An 11,483-nucleotide genomic window follows, 5' to 3' on the forward strand; every position below is an offset into this window, starting at 1 on the left:
TTGAAGATGTCTGTGAAAGACAATGTCATTGCACACATCAGAGACTGTAAATCGTCCACGGACATCTGGACGAAAATCAAAAATCTGTATGAGACCCAGAATACAAACAGAGTTTTGGCTCTGAAAAGCAAGCTATTTTGAATGAGGATGGACGAAAGGGAGTCTGCTACTGCATTTGTCGTGCGAATTAAGGATGTTAAAGACGGATTGGTGGCCATTGGAGTGGCAGTGGCTGATGAAGATCTTGTTGCAATCACAATGAATGGGATGTGTGATGATTTCCAAACCTTCATCACTGGAGTCTCGGCAAGGGAGAAAACACCCACGTTTGATGATCTCACTGCAGTCTTGCAGCAAGAGGAAGAGCGACGGCAGAATCTGAATATGAACCCCCAAAGTGACGACCTCGCGCTGGTGGCAAAACGACGACTATCTAAAGGGAAGCAGTCACAGCAGCAATCAGTCCAGAAAGGAGGAACAACACATAAACATCATTGTCATAAAGGTATGCTTGCAAATCATTCTGAAAAGAAATGTTTTTATTGTGGAAAGAAGGGTCATATACAGAGAGATTGTTATCATAAGAGGCAGGCTGATGAGGCAAGGAGGAGACAGGTAAATCCAAAACACAGAGGATATTTTGTTGAAGAAGAAGACTTCAGTCATGAATTTCGACTGTTCACAGTCGACTGTGCCCTTTCTGCATCAAATGAAGATGACATCGGGTATGTCGATTCCGGAGCATCCTCTCACATGACAGGTAATAAAGAATTTTTCGAGAGTCTTGAAGAAATTATAAATGGATCAAAAATATATCTAGGGGATGATAATGGATATCAGATTAAAGGTCATGGAGTGATTTCAGTTAAGTTACCAAATGGAAAAATTGGTCACCTTTCAAATGTTTTATATGTACCTGGAATAAAGAAAAACCTGATATCTGTACCCATGATGGTTGATCAAGATATGCATGTCGAATTCTTCAAGACTCACTGTGTGATAAAGGATTGCAGGAATGAAATTGTTGCAATAGGCATGCGAGTTGGAAGCCTATACAGATTGGATGCAAAAAGTATATCAAAGCAAGCCATGGTTGCAGGAGAGTCGACAGCTGAACAACTCTGGCATCAGATGTTTAGTCATCTGAATCTGCAGGATCTCATGTTGTTACAGAAGAAAGGTATGGTCGAAGGTCTCCCCATCTTTCGTAACATTCAGTTAAACTGTGAAGGTTGTGCCTTAGGAAAGATGCACAGAGAACAGTTCCCTGTGCATGATAGGAGGAGGCAAACAAAAATCTTAGAACTAGTGCACACTGATGTATGTGGTCCCATGCAGACAAGGTCGCTAGGGGGAGCATACTATTTTTTGTTGTTTACTGATGACTGCACTAGGTATTCATGGGTTTATTTTTTAAACAAGAAAAGTCAGACTTTCCAATGTTTTATAGATTTCAAAACCCCGGTGGAAAGACAGTTTCGAAAAAGTATTAAAATTCTCCGATCTGATCAAGGAGGAGAATACAAATCAAAGGAATTCATGAAATACTGCAAATCTCACGGGATTGTTCAGCAGTATACAGTGCCGCACACACCACAGCAAAACAGAGTTGCAGAGCATAAAAACAGAACCCTGGTAGAGTGTGCAAGGAGCATGCTGCAAGGTAAGGGTCTATCTAATACTTTTTGGGCAGAAGCGATAAATATTGCTGTATATTTGAAAAATAGAAGTCCTACTAGGTTTCTTGGCTTCAAAACTCCTTTTGAAGCCTTGTATGGATTTAAACCAGCAGTAAATCACTTAAGAGTCTTTGGGTCAAAGGCATTTGCACATGTACCCAAAGCTGATAGAAAGAAACTAGACCCTAAGGCAGTGAAATGCATCTTTGTTGGTTATGGCACAGAGTTTAAAGCATACAAACTGTTCAATCCTGAGTCTCGTAAGACAATTGCAAGTAGAGATGTAGTCTTTCATGAACAGGTACAGGAAAGGAAAGCTGATGTTGGAAATGATTGACACATTCCATTTCTGTTGGAGGAAAGCAGTGAGGATGAAAGGGAGCAGGAACAGGAGCAGAAAGAAGAGAATGAAGAAGAACAGCAAGAAGGTGAAAGAGCAGGCCCAATTATTGCAGAAGAAAACAAATTTGAGGTAAGTCCCCTACCAAGAAGGTCAGGTAGGAAGACTCAATTACCATTGAAGTTGAGAAACTATGCATTGATGTCAAAGTTTTTGAACATTATAGAGCCCTCTAATTATAAAGAAGCTAGTCAATTTGAGGAATGGAGAGCTGCAATGAATGAGGAGATGGAATCAATTCTTAGAAATAATACTTGGGAATTAGTAGAGCTGCCTAAAAATAAAACACCTATAGGGAGTAAATGGCTATTTAAACCAAAAATTAATGCAGATGGAAGTATAGATAAGTTAAAAGCTAGGTTGGTAGCAAAAGGATACTCGCAGAAGGAAGGTATTGATTTTGATTATACTTTTGCACCTGTAGCAAAGCTAAATACAATCAGATTACTCATTGCTTTAGCTACTAAATGTAATTGGGAATCACACCAACTAGATGTTAAATCTGCATTTTTAAATGGTGATTTAAAAGAAGAAATTTACTTAGTACATCCAGAAGGATTTGTGAAGCAAGGGCAGGAACAGCTTGTTTGTAGATTGAAAAAGGCTTTATATGGTTTAAAGCAAGCTCCCAGGTCATGGTATGAAAAAGTTGATTCTTTCTTTATAGAGCATGGTTTCCATAGAAGCTTAAATGACCCAAATTTGTATACCAAGTACAATAATCCGGGGCAGATTATTTTGATTTCTCTATATGTGGATGATATGATTTTAACAGGAAATGCAAAGGATTTAATTAGAGGAATCAAAAGGCTCATGGCACAAGTTTTTGAGATGAAAAATCTCGGAAACCTTAACTATTGTCTGGGATTAGAAGTATTCAGAGATACTGGGCAAACTTTCCTTACTCAAGGGAAGTATGCGAGAAATCTGTTGGAAAAGTTTGGGATGGATCGGTGTAGATCAACAGCGACACCTTTGCAGCAAAATTTGAAATTGAGCAGTGGCGATGGCACTAAGGAGGTAGATGCCACAATGTACAGACAGCTGGTTGGAAGCCTTATATATCTTACAACAACCAGACTCGACTTGGCATACTCAGTTAGTGTATTAAGCCAATTCATGTCAAAACCGCGTGAAAGTCACTGGACAGCAGCAAAAAGCGTGTTGAGGTATCTTTGTGGTACTGTTCATTTTGGTATTTTATACACTGATGTATGTGATGTTACTCTAGCAGGTTTTTCAGACTCAGACTGGGCAGGTAACCTGGATGATCGGAGGTCCATCACAGGTTATGCATTTAACATAGGTTCCGGGGTAATTGCATGGAGCAGCAAGAAACAAAGTACTGTAGCTTTGCCGTCATGTGAAGCTGAATATCAAGCATTGTGTGCAGCAACATGTGAAGCAATCTGGATGAGGAGACTTCTTAACGATGCAGGAAAAGAACAGAAGCAACCCACTTCTATCAAAAGCCACAACTAGAGCACTATCAAATTAGCATACAATCCAGTGTTTCATAAAAACACCAAACACATAGACACCCAGTTTCACTTTGTTAGAGAAAAAATACAGTCAAAAGAAATTGATGTCGGATATTGTAAAACTTGTGACAATGTGGCTGATATTTTTACAAAGCCTCTTGCACGAGTGAAATTTGAATTGTTTAGAAAGATGCTAGGAGGTCAGGAGAACCCTTTCTCCATTAAGGGGGGGAGTTGAGAATAATTAATATTATTTTGTTATTAATGGAGAAAATAGTTACGTTGTTGTAACTTTCTCCCTAGTTTAGGATTAGTTCCTATAATTATGGGGTTTGGGTGTAACTTCCTATTTCCTAGTATTGTATTTATTGATGTAATCTTTGATTGATTGATGAATAGATTGGATGAAGTGATCTCTCAAGTTTTGTGAGTGTAGTCTCCAGGTGCAGGCCACACCTGAGAGCTACAACTCTTTCTTTTCAATTATGTTCACATTTTATTTACAACACTCTACAACTCCAATAGAAAATCGTTTGTCATGTTCCGGTGCAAGGATTGATTCCTTCGTAACCTTCACAAACAATGATTATTTTAAATCGTGGAATGTAAACGATGTCCATGTCGAGAGCCATTGTCCTAGGCACAATCGAAACTTGTTGTCAACTCGATTTGTCTTGCTTCTTTTCCTCCCTTTGCTAGCAGTCGAGAGGCTTGTTGAAGACTATAATTGTTGGAAGGATGAATCCCTTACCTGTGAAGTACTGCAATATGTTCATGTGTTATGGGTTACAATGAAGATCAAGTTGAACGGTTACACAAATCAAGATTCAGTTGACAGTTAAAATAGATCTAATGGTAGCAAATTTTTCAAACGTCTAACATTGAATCTAATGGTTTAGAAGAATGAAAAGTAGCAATCGAAGGAGTTCTTCCCAAGAAAAACACCTTACAACATAATTAATGCAAATTATAAATATCATTAAAATTTAAAAAAGAAAAATACATTTTAATAACAAAAAAATCTATATATCCAATTTTCATATACTCTTCAAAATAAATATGTCCAAAAATATTGTAATTAAAATATAAATATTTTTCCAAATTAACCTATTATCATTAAAATATCATAATTTACTGAATCTTATAAATTTTTATAAGACAATACTGAAATTGAAGTTAAAAAAATGATAAAATATTTAATATTAATAAAAATCTAATTTTACATATAAATATAAATTGTAATTTATGTGATATATCAATTAAATAAAAATAAATAAATATTAAAATTTATTTTTATTTAATAAACAAGTCAACGAAATAATTTAGAAATAAGTCAATCAAATATTAAAGAGGAGGGACCGGCGCATATTCATATTCGTAAGAGACCGCAGATTTTTATATCATGACTTAGCTTAGTATATCCTCAATTTGTATTAATATTAAAGGGTAAGCCAATGGGCTATTTTGTCTACGCATCATAAAATAATTCATATATCTAAATAACATACAATATATTATTTGTCCTTTGCAGGTGTTGAACTAAATAATTTATTTTTATAATTTTCTTTATTTTGGAATAGAGTGCACATATTTTTAATTTAATTATTAATAATTATTAGATAGATAATTATTTTCGTAGATGTATTCTTTCGAATAAAATTGAAATAATTTTAATTTAATTATTAAATAAAATTATATAGATAATAAAGATATAACTCAAAAATATTTTTAATAATATATAAATATCAAAAATTTATTTTATATAAAAAGTAATTGTTTTTTTTAAATTAAATTAACATTAATATTAACATAATAGTAATAAATTATAATATTGACTCAAAATATTATAACAAATTTTAATAACTAATAAAAATATATATAATTATAAATCTTATTATATATTTTTTAAATATACATTTAAATCATATATATTAATTTTATTCAACAATTATTAATAATTTAAATTAAATTATAGTTAATTTAAATTTATAATTTTTTAAAATTTTAATAATATAAAATTTATTTTATTATTATTTAAAATTTTAATAATATAAAATTTTAAAAAGGTTTTTCTATAAATATATATATATATATGTATATGAGAAATTTAGATGAATTTTATATTAAAACGAAATAGTCAGAAATTTATTTTATGTTCATAGATGACAAAAACTTCCATTGAAAAATATAAAACTTATAATAAAATAAGTGTTTCATTGTTTCAGTGTGTAGTAACCTTTATCAGCCATGAAATTTATATTTATATAGCAGTACTAGCCTTTATACATATAACTTTGATTTCCAAGTCAACCTTCCTCGCATGTTTTGTTACCTATTTACGCGTCAGCGTACAATCCCTCGTCAACGAAAGTTTTTTAAATCGGTTCGTCAAATGTGAAACTTGTCCTACCTTCCAACGTCACCGAATTAAAAATGTTTCGTCAAACGTGGAACTTGTCCCATCCTCACGTGCTAGACTGTTTGTTTACCGTGAAAATTATAGAAATTTTGGTATATTTTGATAGCAGAGATTTTTGTAAATCTGAATTTTAAGATTCTGGGTGCAAGTTTTTGATGGTGTTGAAATATTATTTAAATATGGTTATAATTGGTGTTTTTTTAAATTTATTTAGATTTTTATTACTTTTAATAATTTGACAAATTTATAAACATTCTCATTAATATTTTTGATTGGCAAAAGATTTCAATTTTTTCAATTAAATATTCAATATTGAATTTAAATTTCTGTGATCCACATTAAGTTTTTGAAAAAAAATTTCGAGGTAAATCACATTATAATGCATTTGTCTATACTTTTCAAACAAACAAATGTGATTCACCATGAAAACAAATTAGTTCTAAAAGCGTCCACAAATGCATTCTAATGTCATTTTACGCCCAAATATCTTAAAAAAAAAATTGTTCAATGTGTGTCCCAACTTACTGAGGTGGAATTACATTTAGATTTAGCTGAGGCTATTCAACTTACTTTGTTTAAATGTTTTTGGAATATTCTGACATCCGACCGCCTCGATTACCGATTTTTGGAATATGGGGTCCGGCGTACATGGGTGAGGTCAAGGGAAACTTTGCTCAAGTGAAACATGCCTATAAGTTGCAAGGAAATGCTAAGGAATCAATGAGCCATCCTTTCTTATCTGCGAATAGATTCAGTATTGAGTCTCTGATTCATTGCATTGATTAACCAGTGACGATGGGGAAGTGTTGTATAAGCCCTTTGTTTACTGCTTTATGTATGTTATTGCCCCTCTTAATGACCGCGGTTACGAGCACCCGTTCTGCACCTGATTCGGGCGCCAGATTGATATCATGTTTACATGACAAGGGTTTAAAAAATATCACGACCATATCATTGTCTTCTACTTCAGAGTACGATGTTCTGCTCAATTTTTCCCTGCAAAATCTTAGATTTGCAGAGCCCGGCGTGAGCAAACCTTATGTGATAGTTTTACCGCAAAGCAAAGAGCAAGTGAAGAATAGCGTGGTGTGCTGCGTGCAAAACGGGTGGGAAATTCGAGTCCGGAGCGGGGGACACAGCTACGAGGGCCTCTCTTACACCTCCGACGTTCCCTTCGTTCTCATTGATCTCATGAACTTCGACAACGTCCATGTCGACACCAATTCCATGACAGCGTGGGTCGAAGCCGGCGCTACGTTGGGCCAAGTTTATTCTGCGATTGCAAACGAGACCAACAACCATGGATTTCCGGCCGGGATTTGCCCCACTGTTGGCTCCGGCGGTCATTTCGCGGGAGGTGGGCTGAGTTTCCTCTCTAGAAAATATGGCGTCTCAGCGGATAACGTGATCGACGCATTGCTCGTTAACGCCTCCGGTAAAATCATGGACAAGAACGCGATGGGCGAGGATGTGTTTTGGGCTCTCAGAGGCGGTGGAGGAGGCAGCTGGGGTGTCGTGATTGCCTGGAAAATAAAACTGGTGAGCGTTCCCCCCATTCTCACGGCCTTTCAAGTCTCAAGAACCGGGCGAGACGTGGTGACAGAAACCATCCACCGATGGCAATACATCATGCCTTTCGTGGAAGAGGATCTGTTCATGCGTGTGCAGTTCTTTGGCATTAAAGTCGAAGGAGGGACGAAAAGGGATATGAATGCATCGTTCCAAGGGATGTATCTGGGACGTAAGGAGCAGTTCTTGAAGATTGTGAACATAACCTTCCCTGAGTTGAAGATGGCGGAGAACGAGTGCAGTGAAATGAGCTGGATCGAGTCCACGTCCTTCATCGGAGGGGCTGCTAACGTGAGCGAACTGACAGACAGATACTATTCCAACAAAGTCCACTTCAAAATAAAATCAGATATGGGAGTAACCCCACTGCCCATATCAGGCCTCCAAGGATTGTGGGACATCATGGAAGAAGAGGTGACTGCATACGCAATTTTCTCTCCTCTGGGAGGGATAATGGATAGGATTCCTTCCTCTGCGATACCCTTCCCTCACAGAGCTGGGAAAATCTTTGACATACAGTACAAGGTCGTATGGAAAAACAGCACCGACGATGAGCACTACCTTAATTAGATGCGAAAGCTTTACGCATACATGGCTCCTTATGTTTCTTCTTCTCCCAGATCTGCTTATGTTAATTATTTGGATCTGGATCTGGGCAGTGTAGTCAATGGAACTGCCACAGTCAAAGAAGCCGAAGCATGGGGTAAGAAGTATTTCAACGACAATTTCGACAGACTTGTGAAGGCCAAAACAGAGGTTGATCCCCACAACTTTTTCAGAAATTCTCAGAGCATTCCCCCAAGAAATAATTGATTATCCCTAATGTCTAATCATTTGGTTGATTGTAATCCAAAATAAGGCTACAGCTTAAGCCACTTCAATTCTTAATGTTTTTCTGAATGTAGACTTGTATGTTCTTCTCAATGAATTTGCTTCTTACGCGCTGCAATAAAAGTACCTCACGGCTGCTATGTTTTCACCATGTGCATGCTTAAAGTTTTATCAAATCCAATTCTCTAGTGATGATGTTTGGGTCGAATTTGTTTTTCAATGATTACGTGCAGACTTTACTATAGCATTTCAGGTCGAACGAATTTTACATTATGTTTTATGTTACGTGCGACTATTTTTGTTTTGGCGTCATGAGATTGTCACAATTTTTTATTATTTTTAAAATTAATGTATTATAATTGTTGTGGTTTTTAAGTAGATTTTTATGTTATCATATTATATGAAGGGTTTTATATTATCTAATTTGCCATTATTATAAAATTCATGTTAGTTTAATAACGATTTTTTAATGCGGAATAAATACTTAAAAGAATTGTAAAGAATCATAAAAAACTTGATGCCAAAGAAAACATACTTCTGGCCATTGATGTTATTTACACTCTGATACCAGGGTTTGCTTCGCTTGTTTTGAACGCAAAAACAACACTCAACGCTATGAATCTTTAAATATGGCTTTGGCGTATGATATCACTGCAGTCGCATGAAACACGCAACGCATCACAATGTTCAACAAGTGATGAGCATGCAGAAACATGCATAACACAACTCTTGAAATCGTATGAAGAATTATTCAGAATGCCGAGATGCGGAGAAATTGGATGCAAACTGTTAAAAGCCAATGCCCAAACTGAAAATGTGTTGGCAAGTCAGTCACATTTATTGGCAAACACGCACAATGTATTGATCTCGTAACATACCTCTGTCACATTTATTAGCAAACACGCACAATGTATTGCTCTCGTCACATACCTCAATACGATCAGATGAATTTGAACAGTCAATAATGGTCAAATATCGGGTCTATTTCCAGGGTAAGTACATGGCAGACAACAATGAGTTCCCTCGAAAATACCAGCATCTGAAACTTCTCCGTGGAAGAACCAGACCAACTTTCCATGTGGCACTTCCAAGCTCTGCTCACTCTATCTTGATGGTGTAAGGCTAACGGGGATTGAGTCTGTGAGCTTGGGGACCAAACATAGGTATTTATAGCCAAGCTTCCATCAAGCTTCTGTTGGCTATGTGTCAAGTGTTCCATAGATCATTCTAGAGAACTGCAGGGGGAGTAATGGACCACTCTAGGAGCTCCCAACAAGAAATTAATTTAACTATAGTTGATTTCTGTAATTTAAGAAATAACTGCAGTTGGATTCCAAAAATTACTGCAGTTGGTTTCCAGAAATTACTCCAGTTGGTTTTCAGAAATCAATGGCCATTGGGAGAGGGAGCTTAACATTCTCCCACTTGGTCCATACTTCCAATCTTAATGTCTCATCTTACAACCCATTGATAATTAGTATTAAGTAATAGATGCATGAATCATGGCAATAAGTCCTCTAATGATGAGTATTATCTTCCATGTATTACTATGTATGTATTTCTATTATAATTTATGTGGCAACAATTTCTTAATGAATAAACCCTATGTTTATTATTTGTCCTACATAGATGAATTCTCTCAAATCAAATTAAGGTGCACATAAATATGAGAAAAACATCACAATAATTAAAAATTTCATTAAATTAACATTGTCCATACAATGAGAAACTACATAATGGAACCAAGTCCCATATTCATTACATGATCCTTGAATTTAAATGGTGGCATGCCCTTAGTCAAAGGATCAGCGATCATCAACTTAGTGCTGACGTGCTCAATGAACACTTTCTTTTCTTTAACATGTTCCCTTATAGCTAAATACTTAATGTCGATGTGTTTATTTCGACTCCCACTTTTGTTGTTTTTAGCCATAAAAAAAGCAACTGAATTGTCGCAATACATTCTCAATGGCTTAGAGATAGAATCCATAATTCTAAGCCCAGAAATGAAACTCTTAAGCCATACACCATGTAAAGTAGCCTCAAAATAGGAGACGAACTCGACTTCCATAGTGGAAGTGGCAATTAGGAACTGCTTGTTACTCTTCCATGATAAAATTCCATGGGCCATCATAAAAATGTATCCTGATATTGATTTACGTGAATCAACACATCCAAAAAGTCAGAATCTAAGTATTCAATTACTTCTGAATTGTTCATTCGTCTATACATAGGCATGTAGTTTTTGGTTCCTTGAAGGTACCTCATTACTTTCTTTGTAACTCTCGAATGGTCTAAACCTGGATCACTCTCATATTGTCGCAACATTCCCAGAACAAATGCAATGTTAGGTCTTGTGCAGACCTAAGAATACATTAGGCTTCCAATAGCGGAAGCATATGGAATGTTCTTCATTTGTTCCCTTTCAGAGTTGTTCTTTAGGCATTGGTTCAAATTGAACCTATCACCCTTCACAGTGGGAGCTACACTTGGTGAACAATCCTTCATCCGAAATCTCTCTAAAATTTTATTAATATAGGTTTCCTTTGACAGACCCAAGATGCCTCGAAACCTGTCTCTATGGATCTTAATGCCAATGACATAAGATGCCTCACCCATATCCTTCATATCGAAATTTTTAGAGAGGAATTGTTTCACCTCATGCAACAAACCCTTATCATTGGTTGCTAGCAAAATTTCATCCACATATAAAATAAGAAAACAAATTTTACTCCCACTAACTTTCAGGTATATACATTGATCCATAATATTTTCTACAAAACTGAAACAAGAAATTAAATTATGGAATTTCAAATACCATTGCCGGGATGCTTGTTTTAAACCGTATAATGATTTCTTGAGCTTGCAAACCAATTGCTCACCATCACTAGAGGGGAATCCTTTAGGTTGTTTCATGTAAACCTCCTCCTCTAGATCTCCATTGAGAAATGTTGTTTTCACATCCATTTGTTGCAACTCCAAGTCAAAATGGGCTACTAATGCCATAATAACGCGCAAGGAATCTTTCTTAGATACAGGAGAGAAAGTCTCCATGTAATTGATTCCTTCTTTCTGAGTGAATCCCTTAGCAACGAGTCTTGCCT

The 11,483-nt window shown here is 35.9% G+C and overlaps 1 pseudogene; it reads left to right on the plus strand.

Moving 5' to 3' along the window:
• Window positions 1-6,774: 6,774 nt before the first annotated feature.
• Window positions 6,775-8,361, plus strand: LOC149235015 (berberine bridge enzyme-like D-2 pseudogene; annotated as a pseudogene).
• The last annotated feature ends 3,122 nt before the right edge of the window (window positions 8,362-11,483 follow it).

The sequence above is a fragment of the Pinus tabuliformis genome, chromosome 8 (assembly GCF_031772625.1).
Source record: "Pinus tabuliformis cultivar Carrire ecotype Pingquan chromosome 8, CPIR1, whole genome shotgun sequence".
Classification (NCBI taxonomy): domain Eukaryota; kingdom Viridiplantae; phylum Streptophyta; class Pinopsida; order Pinales; family Pinaceae; genus Pinus; species Pinus tabuliformis.